General features: G+C 36.0%; 1 protein-coding gene across 5 annotated transcripts in view; it reads right to left on the reverse strand.

Moving 5' to 3' along the window:
• LOC106030796 (uncharacterized) overlaps positions 1 to 13405 on the reverse strand; it is a 59753-nt gene that overhangs the window by 30385 nt on the left and 15963 nt on the right. For 2 of the 5 annotated variants that reach the window (XR_010831057.1, XR_007167257.2), the window contains one exon: positions 8183 to 10929. The exons of the other annotated variants lie outside the window; for them this stretch is intronic. The gene's annotated coding sequence lies outside the window, so the exon portion shown is untranslated. Of the gene's footprint in view, positions 1 to 8182; positions 10930 to 13405 lie in introns of those variants that run through there. 5 annotated transcript variants of the gene reach the window in all.

A 13405-nucleotide genomic window follows, 5' to 3' on the forward strand; every position in this document is an offset into this window, starting at 1 on the left:
ATCACACACACACTTTGGCATTCAGACCATAGAATGAGAAATTTAATCCACCTTTAAAACAGCTAATACTAAGGGAGTCAATCGATAACAATATGATCCTGTGTCTCAGGAGACAGGATGCTCTCTCATGCTCATTCTTATTACATGTTTACATGGAATGATTCTTCATCCTCTGCTCCTTTGAGCAGCTGTGTCTCAAACAGCCTTTTTAAATCAGAAATTAATCCAACAGCTTTGAATCTTAGAACAAAACACTGAACAATTTCTTCTGGTTTAGTAAGCATGATAGTCCTCAAAATGCAAATTCTCTTTAAAAAAAAAAAAAAAAGTGAGGGAAGGAAAAAGACAGTTTACTTGATTTGTGCCTCAAGGTCTTTACAAAATTTTCATGATCTCTTCTGTATTTTCCTCAAGCTTTTCCACTCCCTGGATGCAGCTGATTTTTCTGTTTCAGCATCTACTTATTTCTTTCCTTCCCATACATATTCACACACACACACACACAAATTAACAGCACTGAAAAAAATGTGAACTCCTCTGCTGAATACATGAAAAGTGAGAAGAGAAGAAACACTCATACATTGAGCCGCTATATGAACCACCACTTGCTAGGAATACCATGAAGTCTCCCAATGTAAGAAACGTGAAATCTATATATGCAATACTAGCTCTTTGTGCTTATAAACGCCTGTTAAAACTGAGTGCAAATCTTTTGATAAGGCCAAGTAATAACACTGTCTAGGAAAACTCACACATAACACACATCAGCACCATTTTGTTTATTGTCTTCACTAGTGGCTGATTATCCTTCTCAGTGAAGAAAAGTCAATGAGTAAATTTTGTTCCTTATTCTCCATCCCTGTCTACAATATTTAAATATAGAACAATACCTCATTCATGGGGTATTCTGCAGCACAAAAGATTACTGTATCACATTTACTACTTTCACAGTTTTTGCAAGAACAAGAAACTAGATTTCTATTTTTTGGCTAAATTCTCTTTAAAACAATTTTAAAAACCACAAAACCATGAAAATCATGAACAAACACACTTTTCTAAAACTTGCAGAAAGTTTCTTTTGACATTTTCAAATTGAGTCACATTATTGTAGTGTATCTTAGCCATTATTTGGAGCTTGATTTATCTTTGCAAATATTAAATATTGACTTTTATTTGCTTAGCATTGACAAAAGAGTCTGATTAAAAATACTTAACTTTTTATACCCATCTAGAACCATTATTTGATTCCATTATATAATTCTGTGAAGTCTCTCCTTGCCTTCCTGTGCATGTCATTAAACACAGCAACAACCAAAAGCACTTCTGGGCTATCACTGAATACCACAAAGTATACTACAGATATTCTGCCATGTTCTAATAGTGTCAGTAAGTTCCCCCATTTCTCCATTCTCAACAGAGACGAATCAGGTTTCTTACTTCGAAGTTCCCTACAGAAAATATAATCAATTAACTCCAGAACCTGGCACATCATGATATAAAAACTACTGCTTTCATTAGAACAAGAATACAGTTGGTAAACTGCAGCAGAAATCTACTTAGAGTGACTTCTGTCCTCAGGGATTCATCCTTCGAATGAATACTAGGTGACTTTGAAATACAGAAAGAATCCTAAAATAGACAACAGAACTTGTTTCTTATTTGTAGTATACATAAAAAATAAAATCTTCAGCCTTATCTCTAAAAAGACTTCCACGTCAAAATTGTAGTGCAATTTCCATACTAACTAGATCTAATAACTTGTCTGCTATAACATCAGTCATTTATATACCACTACCTCCTCTTATTGGAAAAACTCAAACCTTTTTCTCCATGCACAAAGTCTGGTCCAGCCTGCCATTTCCTTCTTCAAGCCTCCTTCTTCAGCTTCACATAATATTTCAGAGGTGAAAGTCTGAGCGTTGAAATTTTCACTGACTCTGAAATTTCCAAACAGTATTAAATAGCATTCACCTGGTGCATGCCCTTGCAGTATAATAAAGGTTCCAACTTCACACCTAAAAACCACATAAATAAAAAACAAAAATCTAAATATGATGCAATGTCAGCACCAATACAGATAAAAAGTTGGCAGAAAAATGTAGACATAGAACATTTTTTACAAAACCAACCATAAGATTCCCTAACTAATTAGGGCTTTCTAAAGTATTATATGGCTAACAAGGCCTTATTAGTACCATACTAGGGTCAGAACCCACAAAGTCACTGTCATGTACACCTCTCCTGTACAATCAATCAACACCAAAACACTTGATTAATAATTTGCATAAAGAGTTACTTCAGCGGTTCTTCAACTCTTCAATCATACTTACATATTAGGTACACACAATTTTCACACAAAAACATCACAGACAGCATTCTAAAAGTCTGAGTTTTGTTGAACTAAGGTATTGATCTGCAAGATCTTTTAAAAACCTGAAAAAGGAAATTGCAAAGTAATTGCAAAATCCAGTTATGCTGGCATATTCAAGCCACCCCTACAGAAATGTTTACAAAGGAGAAAATCTCCTATGTCTAGGAGAAGATCTTTCTACTTTCTTTCTACTAGGTCCTCAGAAACATGGAGGTACTGCACTTTTCCAAAGCAGTTGAACCACTCAACACCCTTTGACCTCATCAGTAGACATGTACATGCACCCTTTAAACATGTATACCAATAAATTTATTTTCATAAGGACTCCTGAAATAGTAGATACAGGCTGATTCACTGCTAATAATTACACTATTATATGTGCTTATGACACACGAAATACTAATAACAGCTATTTGTTAACAACTGGTGGAGTGCTCCCCACCCATTTCCCTACAATGCCTTGGATCTTGAATGCTATCCAAAATGTCCAATGTTAAATAACTAACTAGGTGTGAAGGTAGGGCAAGCCTGACAGTTTCATATGGTCAGCCTCTAAAAGCCTTGATGTACCCTCACCACAGCTTACACATTAATGTGTTCTACAATGGAAAGCTTTCACTGTATTTGATTATGGGAAACAAAAGAAGAAGGACAGAACCTAACACTATGATCCAAAGTCAAATTCAAAATGACTTAGTGGAATCAAGCAATTCAATCATCTACTTCATCAAAATTTATCACAGTTGCTTAAAAACCCCCGGAACAGTCAGGGAGTCTATTCCCAATTTTGTCAGATAATTTCTATTGCAAAAAGACTGCATTTCATCTCTAAATAGCTCATCTCTACAATGAAACTAATTCAGATAAAATTAGGAAATGAATGTGAAGTGGAGCTGCTATTCTTCATTTCATGTGTGAACACCCCATTTCAAATTACTTTGGGCTAACCTATTCTCAGTTAAGTTATATTATCCCAAAATACAAAAGAAAGGAGCACAAAAGAGATCTGAACACTTATTAGCATGTTCCTTATTAACAGACAAGGCCTGGTTTTGCCCCATATTCATAGGCTTCTGTCCACATTATAGGCCTCGAACAAGGCAACCCTCTGAAAGTTAGAGTAGGTTTTGGAGGTAAGTGGGAGATAGTTGGATAACCTACTTGAGGCTGGTAAATTTCTTGAACACTTGAAAGAATTTTAAATTTAAATAATTGACTTTAACATTTTGAAGAACATCCTTTTATATAGCACACTTTTTGCTATATTCCATAACATTGTTTTTGCTACAGTGGACGTTTATTTCTTAAGTACTTTGAAAACAGACGGTTCTGTGGCTTAAATTGCAAAATGCCAAGAAGATATTTGTCAATTTTTTATTTTGCAAGGCCAAGAGTTTGAGGTATTATTAACATTTCATTATGAGACCTTTTGTTTTGGTTTTATTTGAAAATGCTTTTGTTCGAAGAATGGTACAACGTTCTTAAACTTTGATAAATTACAGCTTGGCAAAGCTGGAGTTGTGTTTTACTAGATAAATACTGAAATGTTCTGCTTTCCTACAGAATTCTTTGTATCTTAAAAAAGAAAAAAGAAACCCTCAAAATTTGATTAATAAAGGGCTCATGGAAGCTGACAGAATGCATAAGACACACCTCAAGGTACACTGTGGTGATGGTGAAGTCAAACCCTGCTGGCAAGCACTCACTGGCAAAAAAGATTCCAAGCAATGCTTTTGTTGGCTCAGGCACAGCAGCACTTGACTTCCTCTACAAAGTTAGAGTTAGTTTGGTTTTATCATTAAGCATCTTATTTTTTCCCCCTTGTTAGATCAGACACTGCACAAGGAAGTAAACTCTTCTCCTTGCTTCAGAGTCTCATTTGCCATTTATTCCTTCACCATCCTCACCCAGGAAGCATAATAATCTCTATATGTCCTATCCTTCTAAGTCTTCTAGTCAAGTTGTTTATCTTTGACCATTGCTGATTCAGGACCCCACCAGAGGGCTTCTCTCACATCTGAAGTGAAAAGGGACAGGGAAAGAGGCTGTACCATCCTTTGCCATGCCCACTTCGTTGCCAATTGGCCTATAATTTGCTAAACCTCATCAAAGTGCAGGCAGTACTACAGTTCCATCCCACCACCTTCTGGTAAAAAGAGAGGGAAGAGGGTTGCAACCTTCACGTTAACTAAGCAGAGGAACAAGAAATGATTCCAGCCCTGCCTGGCTCTTGGAGGAATAAAGTGGAGTAAGGCTCAGCCTTTCCAAGATCTGAGGAAGAAACTGGTAGGGCTGCGACTGTGGAAATTAAGATGGTTGTCAGTACAGGTGACAGGTGGCAGACACTGATGGTAAAGAGGCCAGAAGGGTGTTTGTGGGTCTGAAAGTCTAAATGGTCCCTAGGAGCAACCTACCACTAACACACCAAGAGTTAAACTGGAAATTACCTTATCAATGTGAGCTATATAGTGGCCTTCTCTTCATGAACACATTTGCCAAATTAAGAAATGTTTGGTAGGACAGTAATTATACTGTCAACTCAATGAACTGAAAGAAAAATGGCCTGCAAAAATTCAAAACTGGAGGCATTATGGGAGCAATATTTAGTTTATCACCTTCCTGATGAGTGAGACAGCTGATGCTGCAGTCTCCTAAGGGAGGCAAAAATTGTCAGTATTTGCCAAATGCTATAGACCAAGCCTCATGTTTATAGAAAAGGTTTATCCTATTAACGCAACTAAACAAAAATCTGTTAGCCCTAAAAAGTTTGTTTACTTTGTGTATACTAAAAAAAAAAAAGGAATCTAGACTTCTTTGCTCATTATTGTATAAGAGGATTACTCCATTTGTATAAGGATATTAAAACTTACAGTGCAGATAAACATTTGTCCCTTTATGTCCTTCTTGTCCTGCCTAATTGGGAGAAAAAAGTCAACAACCCTCTAGAGATTGTCTTTGAACTAGTTACAAAGTCTAAAAAACCCTCATGTATTCTGAAACAAATCTTCCATCTTGAATATTCATTGCCCTGGTATCAAAGAACTGTTTTCATACATCCTTAATTATCTCATTTGAACTTTGTTCTTTCTCTTTTCCCTCTGCAGAATGCTTTTCCCAGTAAAATAAGAGCAAATGCTCAAGCTACTTTGCTACTTCAATATAAGCAGTCACAATTATCTCAATGTACCAGCATATTTTAGTACTGTAGTATTTATGCTTAATAATATATATTGAAGGGCCAAGTTTCCCCGGAGTATACATATTGCCAGTGTTCGATACTGTCATCTTCTCTCTTTTCATACCACAGTAAAGACTGCCAAGTGCAGGTCCCTCAAGATCAGGAAACTGATATCAGCTAGATTAGCACTCATACTCAAGGCAGGAACGACAGCTTCAAGAGAAATAGTCTGAAATGTCAGAGCCATTATTAATGTTGCACACTGCAAGCAAATGCTCTTTCTTCTCCTAAATGATATTTGCATAAATGCCATGGTTATGTATATGGGGCCCCAGTATTACTGGATAAATTATTTATCAGCATAAATCTATTTTACTTACCTGCTTGCAGTCCTCCTGGCTTATTTGCTCTGAGCAACTATTCGGCAAATACTTAAGCTTTTCAAAATTTTCATTTTGAAACAAACAGAACATGCAAATACTGCCCTACGTGATTATGTGAATTGTATCCCACCTTTCTGCATTGGTACTTAAGATTTTTACAGGAGTCATGAGGAAACATATGAGATATGAACTTACTTTGCTTCAGAAAAAGTACTGAAATACACCATAATTTAGAAAACAAATTCCTTATACAGTACTATAATGTACAGATTGTGAAATATTTAACATAGTTTTATTGAATGCCACCTTCTACAAGTAAAAACGAGACAACAGCTACAAACTTCCATTGTAAGTTTCTGCTCTGTACATAAGTTAATTCCTTATTTGCTTGGTCTACTATGGAGTCTGAAAGGTGTTGAGCTTTCTGGTACCAGTGAAAGACTAGGAGAAATGACTAGTTGAAAACACCTTTTTTTCTTTTTTTTTCTTTTTTTTTTTTCTTTCCCTATAGTAGAGGTAGTTAGGCTCTTGACTTAAAGTAGCCAAGAAATTGTATTTTCAATTACCCTAACTGAAAATTGTTTTCCACAGACTGTGTTACTGCTTTACAGTCATGGGACTGTATAATTACAAACAATTCTAACTAAGACAAAGATAGGCATTTTACAGTACTATAAGTTCTCACTAGGAGTTCAATAAAAACATTACCTGATATATTTTCTTGCACATATACTCTGATAAAATATTCTTTTTTCTTTCATGAATACAGGAAAAGGTAGGAAGAATGTGAAATGATCCACCCAGGCAGATCATTACATCTGACTTGATCTCCTGTAAGGGAAGGCTATACATATGCACAGGGTCAACACATGTGGGCAGACTGCAGCAAAGTTGAGGAATGAATGGGTAAAATAGAGAATAATAAGTCTCCATGAATAGGCAACACACTAATAAAATTTTGTGTCTGACATTACATACCACAAAAATTGGTAGGAATTATAATATTTAACAGGATAAGAAGTCACAGAGGTGAAGCAGTCTATTAGGGAAGAAATCATATGCCGTGCAGAGGTAAGTCATGGTCGTACCTGTATTAAAGTGTCCTGAAAGAGTCGATAATCATATTGACACATTGCCCAGCTGATGGAGTGTGCACAGATTTCCAAGAGATTTCTACAAGTCCTCAATAAAGTCTCAATTATCTCAATGTATAAAGCCTCAAAGGAGACTAGAAATAGAGAAACGGACATGTCTAAGGCTTGACAAAAGGTAAAAAGGAAGTTCCTCTCATGAACTGATGACTAGAGAAAAGTCAGAGAGCAAAAAGCAGAAACAAATGGTCAGCTTTCATAAAGAAAAAGCCACTTCTGGTCCTTCAGGGATCTTCATAGGGACCTAGACTGTCCAAAATATGGACAAATGAACTGGAAAAAATGGAGTGAATAATGAGCTAACAAAATTTACTGACGATACTATTATTTTTCAGATTGGTCAAATCTACAGCTGACAGTGAGTGACAAACAGGTGGAATTTTGATGGACTGCTGGTAGAACAAGAAAAAAAAAGAGAAATGTGGCAAAACCGATCACAGATACAAAAAGAGGTTAAGCAGATTATGGTCTTTCGGTTTGTAAATTAAATAATTAAGAGGCAAAATCTGATAAAAGCCTATAAAATCAAAACCAGTTTGGAATTAGAAAGTAACTATTCTCTATTACTTATAATACAAAAACTAGGGGATGTCCAAAGATGTTATCAGATAGCAGGTTTAAAATGAACAAAAGGGAATACTTTTTTTATCCAACATACTAACTGAATTACAGAACTCACTGCCCACAGGATGCTAGGGAGGCCAAAAGTATAAATCATTTAAAAATGAAATTAGATGATTTCATAGAAGATAGTTCTGATGGCTACTAAACATAATGGACTGAACACAGCCTCAGGCTTAGAAAGCCTCTAAGACATTGATTGCCAAGAGCTAGCTGAGTTTAGAAAAGATCACTGTACACATGCCCAACTTTTTAATGTTTTTCTGTAATGATATTCTGTGTCGCAATCAAGGCAGGATACTGAAAATCAGGGGAAATCTCAATTTTGGTCTACTATGGCTGTTTTATCTTCCTGGTATTAGAGCTACTGATAGTATGTACTATGTATCCTTGCTATGGAGAATACATAGACATTAAAATATCAGCCAGGTTACCTGTAAAATAATCACTGGTATTGAATAATAGATCTCTTCCAGCATGAAACAGTCTAGGTTGAACATTGTCCATCGCACTGTTAGACTCCTACCAATGTATCCAGAAAACAAAAGGTGTGCAAAAAGTCAATACTCAAATGAAAGAAAAGGCTTGAACATTTATGTATGTGCTTCATTTTATATACAAGAACAGTTAATCCAACGAGATTATTCATAAACTTCAAAGGTAAGCAGCTGGAGGGGACCCAAGCAAAGCAATGAAAAGCTAATATACACCAAGGAAACAGTAGCACATGTGTTGCTGTGTGTACATAATTTAAAACGTACATTTATAATTTAAGTCCTCATAATAATCTGCAACATTCTAGCCTAGAAAACATGGCATCTGCAATTGTACAAAATGCACATGTGCAAGTGCAAGCAATCACTATTCCCACACATCTAATTTTTCCATCTCTTGGTTAATATTACTGAAAACCAATGCAAAGCAGCTGTCCCCAAGGGGCATTGAGTAACTCAAAATTCATGAAAACAGGCAGCTAAAGACATAAATGGTCCCCTGGAGGAAATATGCAGGCAAATATTTTAGACATTTGAAAATCTACGCAAGAGAGAATGCACCCACACCAGTAAAAGCTTCAGTTCAAGCTCTATCAGAGCACTGCTCCAGAATAAAATAAAACTGAGGTGTAGATTCTCTGGTGTCCAATAAGACATTAATTACAATCAAAACTTTTCCTGTGGTTAGGAAATTCACAGCAGCTCTCATCAGCTTGGTCTGATGTCTAAGCAGGGAATAGCTTCCACACAGCTCTAGTGCAGCTCTGTTACAAAACCAAGCAGACATCAAGCAGGAGCTCTTTGGAAACCAAGTTTAATTAGTTCCAGATTGAATTAATTATTTAATTAGTTCAGTGGAATGACTTGATTCTGAAATGTTTATATATTTAGCAGACACTGTGAAATTTCACTATCCTGTTGCAATGTGTTTAAATTGTGGGAGGGTAGGTAAGGAATGCATTTGTTATTTTTGATCACTGTTGTTTCCAGACTATTGGAAAAATGTACTAAATGTAATAAAATTAAAAAAAAAAAAAAGTTGGTAGTCTCTAGCTTGGATTGACTAAACAGTGAAATTGAATGGGTCTTCTAATCAAAATGACAAATTTATGGATAATTTATACCTCGTGACAAATATAAGTGATGCATTTTTGTGAAGTACTGCACTGGAATGAAAGATATTGTCTGCCCTTTTTACCCATTTATCCTTTGGCGAAAACATTTTTAAAGGTGACAAACTTGAACAGTTTTGATTCTCAAGAGGCAGAGTAACAGAACAACTGTATTTATAACCCTAATGCATTCTGGATACAAGTTTTACTAGGCTTCTGTACCAATTACTCATACAGCCACAGTGTTCAGATTTTGTGCTATTGCCTCATGATTCAAGCACTGCTTTTTACACAATAAAACATTAGCATTAAATTTTAGCATATAAAACATTTATTTGCAATTTTCATATAGCATTTTGCTGTGTCACTTTGCACTCATATTTTCAACTTGAAAGACCCATGCCAGTTGTTTCTAAAATTTCATTTAGATAACAACTAATTCAAAAAGTCCACATAAACTGGTGTTTAGAAAAGACATTACCATAAATCCAGGCACCAGACTTTCAGCATATACTGCTTGTGGTAGGAACAGAGGTATCATTGCCCCTTAGCAGTACAGCACCTGGATTTCCCACTGCCAGTGTTATCAAAATAAGCCTATGTTTATTCCAGGATTTGGTGTATAAATCAGGGAGTGGAAAAGCATAGAACCTTTTCAAGCTCTTATTTTCTGGTAGCGGAAAGGGGAACACTTGAGTTCACCAAATATTAAACGTCAGCAACACAGAAAGGATATTACGCGTGTTATTCTGTATGACTGGTTTTAGACAGCAAACCAGAAGAACATTAGCAACGATATTAATGACCTGAATTTGAATAAGTTAACATATGACATCAAATGTGACTTGTACACACTAAGGAAAAAAGGTAGAAAGCCTGATGTAATTGTTCAAACTAACATGGCCAACAAGTCCATAATAATGATATTCACTTGAATATACTTGAAATAAAGATTACAGAAGTGAGATAACTGTTTAACTACCAAATTGGAAGTTCAGGCTTCTTACAGAAAAGACGACCCTGTTTGTATTTTTCTAATTTTAATTCTTACTGATGTACTTGCTCTGATGGAAACAAAGTAATTACAGCATAATTAACAGCTTTCATGAAGATGCTACATGAAACTAGTTGGGCCTTTTAAGACATCTCTTAGCAAAAACAGATGAAGTTTTAAAGGTCTTTGCTAGAGAACCCCGAGCTGTGGCTGTAACTATTTGGTATTATTTGGTTCCCGAAGGACAGATCTCTAAAGCTCTGTAGTTTGGACTACTCTGTAGGAAAAGTTGCCCAACTTTTGCAGAAACTTTCCAATAGCAGTATAAAATATGTTTGGAGAAGAGAAGTTCCTCCTGAACAGTGATTTCACAGATATCTCTATTTTCACACGGCAAATGCTGCAGGTGCAACAGACCTTCCGATGGACAGGACTTGTGATTTTCTGATCACAGCACTGGGCCATCAGTGCGTCGCTGACTGATTTGGTTCAATGCCATCAGCAATGTCCACTCACTGGCAGAAATGAACCATGCCAAAGCATGGGCAGGGGCCTAGTCTGCACTTCTGTGGGGCTAGGATCTTGCTATGTCTTCAAAGTCTTCATCCAGATCTTTACCAAGATGCTAACGGGAAGGAAAACAATTAATGGTATTGTGATGGCTGTTTACAGAATGAGAGGAAGGGAGACTATGAAACATAAAAATAGGAAAATGCTAGCTATAGATGTAAGTGGCATTAGCTGACTGAAAAGTATTGCTCAGGCAGTCAACACCTCTCCCTGCCGTGAGAAAGGAAATGGGGTAGCTGGTGCAAGTGTAACCCAGGTTGTGAACCGAGGCATGGCAGAGACAGAAAGGGGTTGGCCCACACTTTTCTGATCTTTGTGCCATAATCTCTAGTTCTGCATGAAAATTCTGACAAGAAAAGAGATGAAACTCCGTGTAGTTTTATTTTATTGAACTTACCATTAGCATGCAGGTTTCTAATTACGGGGTGAAACGTAAGAATTAAAGACCAAGAAAAACATATAATGAATCCAAGCTTTCATCAACAAATGCTCCTAAGTCAAAAATTGAGAATTTTGCCCTGGACACCTACCTATTATTTTCTCGGATGCCCTGCATCAAATCATGCTCATTTCATGCACCCAGAGAGCACTGAAGAGGTCAGGTGGGGAAGGCAAACAGCAGGGGATTGAGTTCTTTAAGTGCTGCAATTTGGTATGCAAGATACGAGACATTATGCCCACTGTAGCAAGTTGTAGCTATGACTAGGAGCAGACCAGACAAATGGCCTAGATCGGGTTGATCCTGCCTTGAAAAGGGCAAATGATCTACTACCCTCATGAGGTTTCTTTGGGACCTGAGTAGTTTCTTCCATGCCCAGGACTCCAACTAAACAGGACAACACAGAACTGTCACTTGCCTTCATCCTAACAAATTATTTTGGCTCCACAGAGAGGAAGCTGGAAACCAGTTTACGAACAGATCATGTAATCTGCAAATGCTGGGTCATTACATTTCAGTTAATCATCCTTACACTGAAAACCTACACTTTGTAATTGACCAAAATTACTCTTTGACAATGCTAGCCCCCTTTGAAAGTATTTGGGGATGTGTCCATCATTCCTTTACCAGCTTTTTCACATGATGAATTAAATTCGCTCTCAACATTTTTGTATTTTATTTCTACTCTAAATGTATTTGACATGAACCTTTTTGAGTAACTGACAGAATAAGAATTTATAAATATCTATATAGAATAAAATTTATTTTAAGCCACACAACTGTCAGATATGCTCATCCCCTAGATACAACATCCACACAAATTATGCATTTGTATAGATTCCCGACTCTTTATGAATTTTTAAAAAATGGATTAGATATCCAGCAGAAGCTTATAGTGTTTTAAGAGTGCTTTGCATCACGTTGGTGTATTGATTTTAAATATAAATCCACGTTAATCTGAAGTAATTGACTATCTACATTAATAATAATGTTCAATTTTCATGAGGGAAGAGAATGGTTCTTGTGCCAAGACAAATGAAATTTATTACTAGAGACTACAAAGGTAGAGATGAAAATCACTATTAAAAAGTACGAAGAGGCTTTTGAAAGAATATCTATTGCAGTTGCTCTAGGTAACTCCTCAAGAAAGCTGTTTTTTTTTTTTTTCAAAAAAATTTCAAGCACAGGAGAATATAAAAGGCCAATTGTGTTGGCTTCACAACCTAATTTCCTTCAAATGTATTTATCAAGATGCTTACTGACTTCTTGGTCAACATATCTCTCTACTGTGCCTTCTACCCCGAACTTTTATAAGACATCCTACCAAGAGTTGCTGTTTTTAACACAACTGTCAAAATCCTGAGCTAAGCTTTCAAAAACTTCCACCTCTCTGAAGATTCACAATTGTTTGTATGCCTAGACTTGAATAAGATTTTTCTTTTTACTTTTTTTACTACTATTTTTTTTTTGTACTTTACTACTGTCTTTAGGATTTCACCTCCACAAAGAAAACTGTATGACACTGAATGGATTACATCTGAGTAACAAAGAGTGGAATCTATCACGCTGTTAATTAAATATGGCTTCAATTCATTAATGCATTATTATGCGCTTTGCTGAACACAAACCTAAACTTATTATGTAAGTTAACTTCCTTGAAGTCCTATTTTTTAGTTCATACATATGTAAAAATTAACATTTGTAAATTCTTTATAGAATTACTTCCTATGTATGTTTTATGTTTCAAAACGTTTTTAAATTTCATCCATAAACCAGCATCTGGTTACTGTTCTATGATAAACAGGTATGCAGTTTCTGTTTAAAGGAAAGCTTTGGCTGGAATGGTGGCATGCTGTGCTATCGTTTATCCAAATGATGGTCACAACTACAGTTTGAGGATGATAAAGCACAATGCTCTGTATAAACTTGGCAAATTTGAGCTTTAGTCAAATAAAATCTCAAATAAACTCCTTCTTCTCCTTCATTCTAAGAAAAGAATAGTACTACTTTCTCTAAATTGAGTAATTACATTTTACCACTAGAGAAACCAATGATGTTTGAGTTTCAGTGCTCTTTACCAGAACCGATGAGA

Source organism: Anser cygnoides, chromosome 4 (assembly GCF_040182565.1).
Source record: "Anser cygnoides isolate HZ-2024a breed goose chromosome 4, Taihu_goose_T2T_genome, whole genome shotgun sequence".
Taxonomy (NCBI): Eukaryota; Metazoa; Chordata; class Aves; order Anseriformes; family Anatidae; genus Anser; species Anser cygnoides.